The sequence below is a fragment of the Dama dama genome, chromosome 27 (assembly GCF_033118175.1).
Source record: "Dama dama isolate Ldn47 chromosome 27, ASM3311817v1, whole genome shotgun sequence".
NCBI lineage: Eukaryota > Metazoa > Chordata > Mammalia > Artiodactyla > Cervidae > Dama > Dama dama.
The window spans coordinates 39738721-39750878 of record NC_083707.1 but is presented as its reverse complement, the minus strand read 5'-3'; the positions used below and the strand labels follow the sequence as shown (position 1 = coordinate 39750878).

Here is a 12158-nt window from a genome sequence, read left to right as displayed (position 1 = left end):
TGAGATGTGGGAGGTGGGAAAAAATAGACTTCATCTAACTATGAGAAAAGGATCTTGAGGGTTTTTTAAAAACCTTCCTTTTCCAAGCACCTTTCCCACCTACATTCCAAGTTAAGAAGAATGTTACCAAATATCTCTTCCTAAAATATGTCCTTTGGAGTCTGTGAAATGGCACTGTTTAAAGAGTATAATGAGCTTTTTAAAAAGGAAAGGGGAAAAAAAGGAGAATTTTTTCCAGGAGAGCATTTCTCAAAGTATGGTCCTGAAAACCCTGAGTAGTAACTGAGACCCTTCCAGTGGAAACCTTAGAGTTAAAATAACTTTCACAACAAAATTCACACACTATTGCCTTTTTTACCCTTATTCTTTCATGAATCCAATCAAGTCTTCTGGGGGCTATTTGGCATGTAATGACTATCATCTGACAGCTTGTATTCTGATGTTTTTTAAAACTGCAATCCACCATGAAAAACAGTATTCATGATCATCAAAAACTTAAAAATAGAACTACCATACAATCCAGTAATTCCACTTCTGAAAATATATCCAAAGGAAACGAAAACATCAATTAAAAAAATATCTTCACCCTACGTTCATTGCCGCATTATTTACAACAGCCAAGAAATAGAAACAACCTAAGTGGCCATTGAATGGATGAAGGAATAAAGAAGTTGTGAGATATATTTATAATGGAATATCATTCAGTCATTAAAAATGAGGCAATCCTACCATTTGAGACAGCATGGATGGACCTTGAAGGCATTATGCAAAATGAAATAAGTCAGACAAGGACAAATACTATATGATCTCATTTACATGGGTAGTCTAAAACAAACAAAGAACCCAAGATCATAGACAAAGAGATCAGATTTGTGGTTAACCAGAGTCACAGGATAGGGAGGGGGAACTGGAGGAAGCAATCAAAAGGGACACACTTCCAGTTATGAGTATCAGGGGTGTAAATTACAACACAATGACTGTTACTGACACTGCCATATTTTATATAGAAAAGTTGGAAAGAGTAAATTCTAAAAGTTCTCATGATAAGGAGGACATTGGTTTCCTTTTCCTTTTCTTTCCTGTTTTATTTTTATGGTATCTATATGAAAAGATGGATGTGTTAGCTGAACCTACTATGGAAATCATTTCACAATTTGTATAAATCAAAACATCATGCTTTGTACCTTAAACTTATACAGTGATGGATATCAGTTATTTCACAATAAAATTGGAAATAAAATTTTCACTTTTATTTTCTAACATGATAAACATGATATAATCCACATAAGCCAAATCTCTTTGGGGTCCCAAACGATTTTTTAATATTTATTTTTATTCATTTTTTATGGGCTTCCCCGGTGGCACAGTGGTAAGAATCTGCCTGCCAATGCAGGATCCCTGGGTTGGGAAGCTCCTCTGGAGAAGGAAATGGCAACCCATTCCAGTATTCTTGCCTGGAAAGTCTCATAGACAGAGGAGCCTGACAGACTACAGTCCATGGGATTGCAAAGAGTCAGAGAGGACTGAGCACACATTTATTTACTGAGCTGCACCAGGTCTTAGGTGTGGCAGGCAGGATCTTTAGGTGTGGCACTCCAACTCTCAGCTGTGGCATGTGGGATCTAGTTCCCTGACCAGGGATCAAACCTGGGCCTCCTCGATTGGGAGTGTGGCGTCTTAACCACTGGACCACCAGGGAAGACCCCCAATAGTTTTTTTAAGAATGAAAAAAAATTGTAAAAGCAAAGTCTGTGAGCCGCTATTCCAAGAAACACATGCTCGTTGGAAATTGGTGTCTCCTGAAACATCCTGAAAGAAGGCACCATGTCGCTAGGTTGGTGACCCTGGTGAAAGTCACAAGAGGAAAAGTAATCTGACTTCCAGTATTCCCAAGGACGCTCCAGGGACATCGGGCTGGGGCACACTTCTGGCAGGCTCTCTGTACACACAGCAGCAAACTGAAGAGATGAAAACAAAAGAGCAATGTTGTACCTATGATCTGAACACTCATTCAGAGCTGACACTCAGCAAAGGTGAGGGAGCTTAATGCGGAAGTCAAATGACAAATGCAAATGAAAGGGCACGTCCACACACCTTGGGTTCGTATAGCCACATGCAAGTCCCTGAAAGCAAGCCAAGGCACTAGGGTCTATTCTGCAGCCTCTGTCTGAGTCCAGAAAGGAAAACAGGGGCGAATGCCATGCCTGCCTGGCCCCAGCTCTTCTTGCCTCCAGATGACAGTTGAGGAGGAAAGCTGCCTTTACAGAGAGTCCACCTGTTCTACCTTGCTGAGGATGGCGCTCCTAGAACAAGTGATGGAATTCCGTCTCAAGGCTGCCTCATCACCTGTCTGGCAGAAGCAGCCTAAATAGATATTTCTTGTGCCATCAAACAATACCACGTTTTGTGGTTTTGTTTGTACTCAAGGTTGCAATTATCTGACAAGAAGTAGCATTGATGTGCTCATTTCTTTGAAACTTTGGGAAGTTGAGAAGTGTAAAGTATCTACTCTTAAAGGAAAGCAAAAGTTGTCCCCTGGTATTGATGGATGTACTTTATAGTGGCAGCTTTCAAGACTTCCCAGGTGGTCCAGGGGTTAAGACTCTGAGCTTACAGTGCAGAAGGCATGGGTTTGACCCCTGGTTGGGGAACTAAGACCCCACATGCCACAAGGCGCAGCCACAAAAATAAATTAATTAGATAAAATAGATAACCAATAAGGGTTCACTGTATGTCCAACTTTTCGTGACCCCATGGACTGTAGCCTGCCAGGCTCCTCCATCCATGGGATTTCCCAGGCAAGAATACTGGAGTGGGTTGCCATTTACATTAGACCACCATTTTTAAAAAAAAGGAAAGAAAAGAGCTCAAACTGTAATAAAGGAAAACCAGTCCAACCTTCCTCTGAGCTGCCTAAATCAAGACAATCTCCAAGGCTGAGCAGATGAAATGTGCCAAACCAAATATGACATGGCCTGAAATCAGCAAACGGAGATCCATACTGGGGTAGTAAAATGGATATACAGCTGTACTTTGAACATGAAGATTATTTTAAATCACCACATGTATAGGTATTGTAAAACTCATCAGAAGACTTTTGCACCCTGGACTGTCCTTGCCTTACTGGGGAGCCAGCTGCACAATCTTACACCTTGCAGCAGCCGTCCTTAGTGTCCAGGTTTGACTGCGATGCTTGCACAGCCGTTTGGACTGTTTGCACTCATATCTAGATATCGATTTGCAGAGTCAGTATTCTCACACTTGAGTCCTTGAGAGACAGCACCTAAAATCCAGGGCTACGGTTTTTAAAAATAAGTGAAAGGCGTCCTTATGGAGTGACAAGGTTTTCACAATACTTATTAAGTGAGACTAATCAGGTTATCAAGCGGTATATAGAGTAAGATTCTATTTTTCCATAAGAAAAATATATAGAGGCATAAACTTGTCAGAAATTTAAAACAGCAAATTTGTTAGTGGGATGGTCTGGGGAAGGGAGGTGGGAAGTGTGGAAAGATATGCAGGCTTATTTTAAGTCAGAAATGTAACTTACCAAACAGCAAATAAGATGGCCTTACATATAAAATGATTTTATGCATCTAAATTTAGTCAAGGAGAAACCAGCCAGGACATTAATTATGTTCCAATCATCTAACCAAAATAGGTATGGGCTTGACTCACTGAATTAAGGTATAATTCTACATACAAAGCCTTTTCAAAATTCAGTAAAGCAGATAACTAACTCATGTCTTAAGAGAATTTGGAAATTATTAACATTATCAACCAGAGGATATTTTTATTCAATATTCAGTGAGAAGTCTTTGCACACGTATGGGTGCTTCCTATTAATATTTTTAAAAACTTGTTCCAGGGTGTATGGTATGTGAAGTGAAAGTTGCTCAGTTGTGTCTGACTCTTGTGACCCCATGGACTATAAAGTCCATGGAATTCTCCAGCCCAGAATACTGGAGTGGGTAGCCTTTCCCTTCTCCAGGGGATCTTCACAACCCAGGGATCGAAGCCAGGTCTCCCACATTGTAGGCGGATTCTTTACCCGCTGAGCCACAAGGGATAAAATGGCATTTAAAAAATACTCAATTATTTTGCCCAATTCTAAGGTAAATAATTATTCATCCAAATCATAATTATCAGTATATGATTAGAAAACATATTTCAACACAACAGGCTATATTAGCATTAAGGGTCACAGTGGTTTTTCTAAACTTTGTGAACCACAAAATGATAAATATGTTATGTAAAATAACCATTAAAAATGTCCAGAGCATTAAAAGAAAAGGAAGTACAGCTCTAGAGAGGTAATGTTTGAGGAGAAACAAATCTTATTTGCTACAATTCTCTCAATTCACATAAAGGATTTATTCATTTAAAGAGAAAAAGAAACATCAAAAATATAAGCCCTTAATATTACTTGAGGCAGGTTTTTCTGACATCAGCCAAGAAGCCAGCAAGTCTCATTGATTTTTTCTATGGTGATGTTTCTAATAAATACATTGTGATGACAATAAAACCATCTGAAAAAAAAAGAACAAAATATCTGTTTTCTTTTTATTAACAGAGATTTTCCAGACCCCTTCATATTTCCATCCCAAGAAATGCCAAATTTGGCTTCTTGACTCAAACTTTATTACAAAGTTATACTAATCAAAGCAATATGGTACTGGCACAAAAATAAGCCACAGAGACCAGTGGAACAGAATTGAGAACCCAGAACTAAACCCACGCAAATATATCAAATAATATTTGACAAGGGCTCCAAGAATATGGCGCACACACAATGGACTATTAGCCATAAAAAATGAAATCCTGCCATTTTCAACACTATGATGAAACTTGGGGGCACCATGCTAAGTGAAATAAATCAGAGAAAGACAAACACAATTTGATTTCACTTATATGTGGAATTCAAAACATTGCACTGATCAAAACAGAAATAGAATGGTGGTTGCCAGGGACTAAGGGGTGCAGAAAAGGGGAGGATGCTGGTCAAAGCATAGAAACTGGCACTTCCAAGATGAATAAGTTTCAAGGGGGGCTTCCCAAGTGGTGCTAGTGGTAAAGAACCCACCTGCCAAATGCAGGAGATGCAAGATACAGATGGTTTGATCCCTGAGTCAGGAAGATCCCCTGGAGAAGGAAATGGCAACCCACTTCAGTATTCTTGCCTGGAGAATTCCATGAACAGAGGAGCCTGGCAGACTACGGTCCATAGGGTCACACGGAGTCCAACATGACTGAAGGGACTTAACTCACACCCACACAAGTTCCAGGGACTCTAAGGAACAGCATGGTGACTATAGTTAACAATATTGTGTTGTATATGTGAAAGTTGCCGAGAGAGTAGAGTTTTAATGTTCTGGCTAAAACAACAATAAGAAAATGGTAATTTTTTGAGATGAAGGATATACTAACTGATCTTCTTGTGGCAAATACTTCACAATAAATACGTGTATCAAGTTATCACATGACACACCTAAATTTACACAGTGTTATAGGCTAACCATCTCTCAAATTAAAAAGGGGAAGAAAAAGAGCCACCAAATTTGGGGTTCTATGGGAGCCATTTTAGACAAAGTTTGTAAAGGAAAGGCAAAGAAAGTGTCCAAAAATATCCGTGACCACATAGGAATTTATGTATATGGCAGGTCTGGCACTTTCAATGTTGTTTGTACTATCTTTTTTGATGATGTAAAGGTCATCTGAATCATGTAAACCAGGAGAATTTTATTTCCTCTAAACTCTGATGGCTTAGTGGGTAAAGAGGCAGGCAGGCAGGCTAAGTTAATTCAGTCGTGTCTGACTCTGTGAGACCCTATGGACCGTAGTCCACCAGGTTCCTCTGTCCATGGGATTCTCCAGGCAAGAATACTGGAGTGAGTTGCCATTCCCTCCTCCAGGGAATCTTTCTCACTGGGTAAAATATCCACCTGCAACACAAGAGATACAGGAGACACGGGTTCAATTGCTGGGTCAGTAGGATCCCTTGGAGGAGGAAATGGCAACCCACTCCAGTATTCTTGCCTGAAAAAATCCCCTGCACAGAGAAGCCTGGTGGGCTACAGTCCATGGTGTTGCAAAGAGTCGGACACTACAGAAGTGACTTAACAACAAAGGCAGAGGCACATCTGTTTGGAGAAAGTGCATTTCAATCAGGTCTCCTGGGACAAAGAGGTTTTGGCAGGAAGAAGAGATGCAAAAGAGGGAACTGGGCCAGTCCTGAGAAGGAGCTCAGGAAAAGCCTGGAGGTGGGCAAGAGCTCACAGCCACCTTGGATGCCAAGTGAAGACAGAGTGCGGTGGGAGGAGGCACGATTGCTGGGCGGGCTGGTAGCCATCCCGGACTGGGTTCCTTTGAAAATGAAAGTGAAGTCGCTCAGTCATGTCCGACTCTCTGTGAGCCCATGGACTATATATATAGCCCACCAGGCTCCTCTGTCCATGGGATTCTCCAGGCAGGTATACTGGAGTGGGGTTGCCACGTCCTTCTCCAGGGGATCTTCCCGACCCAGGGATCGAACCCAGGTCTCCTGCATTGTGGGCAGACGCTTTACCCTCTGAGCCATCAGGGAAGCCCTGGGTTCCTTTAGGCATTTTCAAATTTTATCTGGAGTGAACCGAAGGTCTTTGAAAATGACTAAGCAGAGGAATAATTCCTGGGTTAGTATGAGAAAAATGAGCCCGAGGCAGAAAGGGTGGGGGGAATAAAGCAGCCAGTTTGGAGCCTAAGACAGACCAGACAAGGGAAGATTAGTTTGGAAACCACAGCAACAGAAGAGGCGGATACTTTAATGCAGTGATCTGGACGTGATCTGGCCAAACCTGGCAGGTCTCTGGTGATTCAGGGCCCCCCAGGAAAAAGCTGAAACACTGGAGGAGAAATATCATTTTCTCATAGATTAAAAAAAAAAAATCTGAATTTTTATTTTTAAAATCAGCATTGTTCTTTTTATGGATCAGCCATATGTGAAATAAGAGAACGCTAACAAGTTTGCTTAAAATCTGATGATGGAGCAAATTTCTGCAGCAAATCCTACCCTTTCAAGTGTCACTCAGACAGCATCTGCCTGGGAAAGTCTTACCGTTCCAAAGAAGACCCTCACGTTTTGGAGACATCTAAGACAGAACTCTGTCACCTTCCTCTCCTGGCTTCTTGGGTCTGGAAAGTTCTACACAGACCCCTCACCAGTGGATGGCCCCACCACCCAAATAATTGACAAGATGAAAAGAGCCAGGGTGAGGCCAGAGACAGAGACCAACAAGGTCCAGGAACCTTATGAAATCTCACTTGGTGAAAATGAACATCACCAACTAGCCACAGGACATGGCTCTTCTTGGCAAAGAATGTGGCTCTGATTTTAAAAGAGGAAGAGTAGAAACCAAAGTAATACGCAGTCCAGTTGTCAGCACTGGCTTAAGGTGATACAGACACACACAACTACCAATATTAAATCCATTGTTCATCGTATTTAGAAAACTTCTTGCTTTGTAAAATGTGGCAAAGAATCACTTTTCAGATGATTAGCTCCAATGTATTGCTAAGTTCGCATGCTTTGCCACAGATCAGAAAATAGCCTAAAGAGTTTCTGCATTTAGAGTGTTCTTTTCACGGGCTGGCATGCAACAAGCCAAGGAGCGGGAAACGGCAAGTCCTAAATCTTTAGAATGAGTTGATGAGCTGCAGTTGTGTGGGAGGTTTATTGATCAGTCCCTGCTGTTTGATATTTCGCAGCAAAGGGCAGAGCATCCTATGGAACTTTCTGCTCTCAGCAACTTGGTGAAATTCTTATTATAATGGAGAGGTACTTATTTTATTTTATTAGAGTATAATTGATTTACAATGTTGTGATAGTTTCAGGTGTACAACAAAGTGATTCAGTTATATGTATGTACATATTCTTTTTCAGACTCATATAGGTTATTACAGAATATTGAGCAGAGTTCCCTGTGCTCTACAGCAGGTCCTTGCTGATTATCTATCTTACTTACAGTAGTGTGTGTATGTGAATCCCAAGCTCCTGATTTATGCCCCTCCCCCCACATCTCCCCTTTGGTAACCATAAGCTTGTTTTAGGTATCTGTTTTAAGTCTGTTTCTGTTTTGCAAAGAACTGCATTTGTACATTTAAAAAAAAATTGCAAATATGAGTGATATCATATGATATTTGTCTTTCTCTGTCTGACTTACTTCATGTCATATGATAATCTCTAGGCCCATCCATGGTGCTGCAAATGGCATGATTTCATTCTTTTTTGTGGCTGAGTAATATTTCATCACATGGGCTTTTCTGGTGGCTCAGATGGTTAAGAATTTGTCCGAGATGCGGGACACTCCGGTTTGGTCCCTGGGTAGGGAAGATCCCCTGGAGAAGGGAATGGCTATCCACACTAGTATTCTTGCCTGGAGAATTCCATGGACAGAGGAGACTGGTGGGCTATGGTCCATGGGGTCACAGTCAGGCCCAAATGAGAGACTAAGCATGAATGCACACACACATATTCCCTTGTTTATACACACCAGGTCTTCTTTATCCATTTATTTGTCAGTGGACATTTAGGCTGATTCCGTGTCATAGATATTGTAAACAGTGCTGCAATGAATATTGGGGTGCATGTATCTTTTCAAATTATGGTTTTCTCCAGATATATGCCCAGGAGTGAGATTGCTGGATCATATGGTAGTTCTTTATTTATTATATATTTGTTTATTTTTGACTGTACTGGGTCTTCACTGCTGCTTGGGCTTTTCTCTAGTTGTGGTGAGCGGGGGCCACACTCTAATTGCGGTACACGGGCTTCTCTTGCCGTGGAGCACAACCTCCAGGGCACACAGACTTCCGCAGGTGTGGCGTGTGGACGCAGTAGTTGCAGCTCCCCGGCTCTAGAGCACAGGCTCGACCGCTGTGGCACATGGGCTTGGCTGCTCCACGGCATGTGGGATCATCCTGGACCAGGGATTGAAACATGTCTCCAGCATTGGCAGGTGGATTCTTTCCCACTGAGCCACCAGCGAAGCCCCTGTTTTTAGTTTTTTAAGGAACCTCTATACAGTTCTCCGTAGTGATTGTACCAATTTACATTCCCACCACTCTATTTTTTTACAAAAAAAATGGAAAATCATTCTAAGGCTTGATGAGTGCCATGCCAAACCTAAGGAGCTCTGGAGGATCAGTGACGATTCAGTGTTTTTAAGTATTACAGTAGGATTTCTCTTGGAGGAAAAGCTGGTTAGGAGGATGGGCATGTCTGATTGTAAGAAAAACGTACAGGCATTCCATCAACAGCATTTTTACACTTCTGATGTTATTCAATTTCAATCCTTGAGAAGGAGGATGGTGATAGTGATGACAGCACACTGTCATTCTTAGGGTTCTTTCTCGTTTTCAAAGCCCTTTCATCAATTATTTCATTTAATCCTACCTATTCAATGAGGTCCTCTATGCCTTTCCCAATTTATCTAAGGAGATTGAGATTCAGAGAGGTTAAGCCTGAGATCAAACTGCTGGAAAAGAAACAGCATTGGGGAAGAAGCTGGAAGGCATTCCTGGAAATCACAACTTTATTTGACTTCTTGCTTCACTTTTTGAAGTTTTCAGGGGAGGGACAGCAGGGAGAGGAAACGATTTTTGCTGCAAAGGCCAGGCTCCAGTTTATGCATCAGGAGGCCACAGATGCCAGCCCTGTGTTTACAAAGATGGCTCCTTAGAGAAAACACGGGAAGGTCTGCCTTTCAAAAGATTGCATAAACCGGCTAGGCCACTTCTGCAGAATCCAACATTCACCTTGAAGGCTTTTGCTAATGAGACAAATTTAAGAGAAATAACACTCTTTCCAACTGTCTCATTCCATTAAGGATGTGCTGAACAACTTGAATAGTTAGAATACCTAAAATTTCTATCAGAGCTGTATCTTTCATTTAATTCACTGTGTTCTACTACAATACCTACCTGGATACTTTGGGGGGGTTATAGAAAATAAAAGCCACTTTTTGCAATTCCAAATATAAGTCACTGTATCTTACGTGTAGTCTCCAAGCAGAGTCATTAAATAATATTAATAGTAGGACTTTTGTTGTTTTAGTCACTAAGTTGTGTCTGACTCTTTGCAACCCCACAGACTGCAGTCCACCAGTCTCCTCTGTTCATGGGATTCTCCAGGCAAGAATACTGGAGTGGGTTGCTATCTTCTTCTCCAGAGGATCTTCCTAACCCAGGGATCAAACCCTCCTTTCCTGCATTAGCAGGCAGATTCTTAACCACTGCGCCACCAGGGAAGCCAATAGTGGGACTGGCCTCAGCCAAACTTGCTCTCTGAATTGTTCTCAAACACATACTCAGATTCTCCTAAAGTATGCAGATCAAGGTACATTAAAAATGGGATGATTAATCAATGATGAAAATTTGTCCTATGTGTAGGAGTTTTCCATTTCATTTTGTAGAAATGTTTTCTAAGGGCTTCCAACTTATAAAGCCCAAGTTTGACCCAGAGCTTTAACAGTATAAGAAAGGGATTCATTTCCCTTGTGAGCTGAGTTGCCACTTTGGAAAAAGACAGTGCTAAATATGAACCCCTTTAATGAGTTCCTTCTGCTCCAAGAGACTCTGTTTCAGAAGAGGAAAGTGTCCAAAATCGTTTTAATAGACTCCATGATTTGAAAGAATATGTTTCAAAACTTTTGTTGAACTTTTCATTTTGATGCCTGGTGATATGTAATTTCGCCTTTTGGCCAACTAAATGGTCAGATGATCACTAACAACATTTTGTTTGCAGATTACCTGCTTTACTTCCTATTCATCATACACATAGTTCTTTTAAGTCTTTTACATTCTTGATAATCTTTTACTTCACTCTGCTTTTTTTTTTAATAATATTTTTTAAAGTTTTTTTTTATGTGCACCATTTTTAAAGTCTATCAAGTTTGTTACAATACTGCCTCTATTGTTTACTTTCTGATCTTTTGGCCAAAAGGCATATGGTATCTTAGCTCCCCCAACAGAGATCGAACCCACGCCCCCTGCACTGGAAGGCGAAGTCCCAACCACTGAACCACCAGGGAAGTCCCTACTCTGCTTTAACTATATAGGCCTCTCTATGAAACCTTTCAACTATCTGGCTTCGATCTCTTTAGTCACACTGACAACAACTTAGCATGTGAATATATCAACAGTTAGTTGTAAATGTGTTTATGTGTTCCTGGAATTTCACCCATTCATTTAACAAATATTTATTGAGACTCGATTGTGTGCCAGGCTCTGATACAGGCACTGAGGATACAGCAGTAAACCTAAGAGACGAAAATCTCCTTTTTTGTGGGGCTTACAGTCATGGCAGGGGATGGGTTGACTGTAAGTAATTAATAAAAACAATCTATACTACATTGGATTGTAATGCAAGCTATAGAGGAAAATCCAGCAGTGAGACAGAGAAGGTATGCTGGAAGTATGGAGTATAATTTCAAATACGGAGGAAGTAGGGAGTATAATTTCAAATACCTTTGAGCAAAGATCTGGTGGTGGTGCAAAGAACAGGGACACCTGGGGAAGAGCATCTCAGGTGGAAGGAGGAGGATGCACGTCAGGAGCATCTTAGAAGCCAATGACCTTGAGTGGGGCCCAGGGTGGAGAGCAGTAAGACATGAGGGAGAAGAGGCATTAAGACCAAAGGGGTGGTTCTGTTTGGATTTGGAATTTTTATGCTGACAAAGTAGAAGCCATGGAGTAGGGAGGAAAATGATACAACATATTTCAAAAATATGATGTAGGCTGAGGGGCTGACGATAGTCTTCAGTAGAGCCAGGTCCAAAACAGGGGACCAGTGATGAGGCTATTATGACAATCAACACAAGAGAAGATGTTGACCTGAACCAAGACAGTAGTGATGGAGGTGGTGAGAAATTTGGATGCTAGACCGTGTTCAAGGTGGAGCAAACAGGATCTGCTACAGATCAGGCATGGGGTTTAAGAGAGAGCAGTTTATCAAGCATGACTTTGGGATTTGACCTGCACAACTGCAAGGACAGAGAAGTCATTTTACTGATGGGGTATGGTCAGGAGCTGACAGCGGCTCTGGGGGCCCAGGAGCCTGAGACAGAGGAGCTGCAGGAGCAGGAGGCAGCAGCTGGGGCAATAGGGAGGGGGTGGCTACTATG

At 41.5% G+C, this 12158-nt stretch overlaps 1 non-coding gene across 1 annotated transcript; it reads right to left on the bottom strand.

Annotated features, from left to right (window-relative positions):
• Positions 1-1626: 1626 nt before the first annotated feature.
• TRNAG-CCC (transfer RNA glycine (anticodon CCC)) lies at positions 1627-1699 on the bottom strand. The gene has a single exon. It is a non-coding gene; the product is annotated as a tRNA-Gly (tRNA).
• Between the last annotated feature and the right edge of the window lie 10459 nt (positions 1700-12158).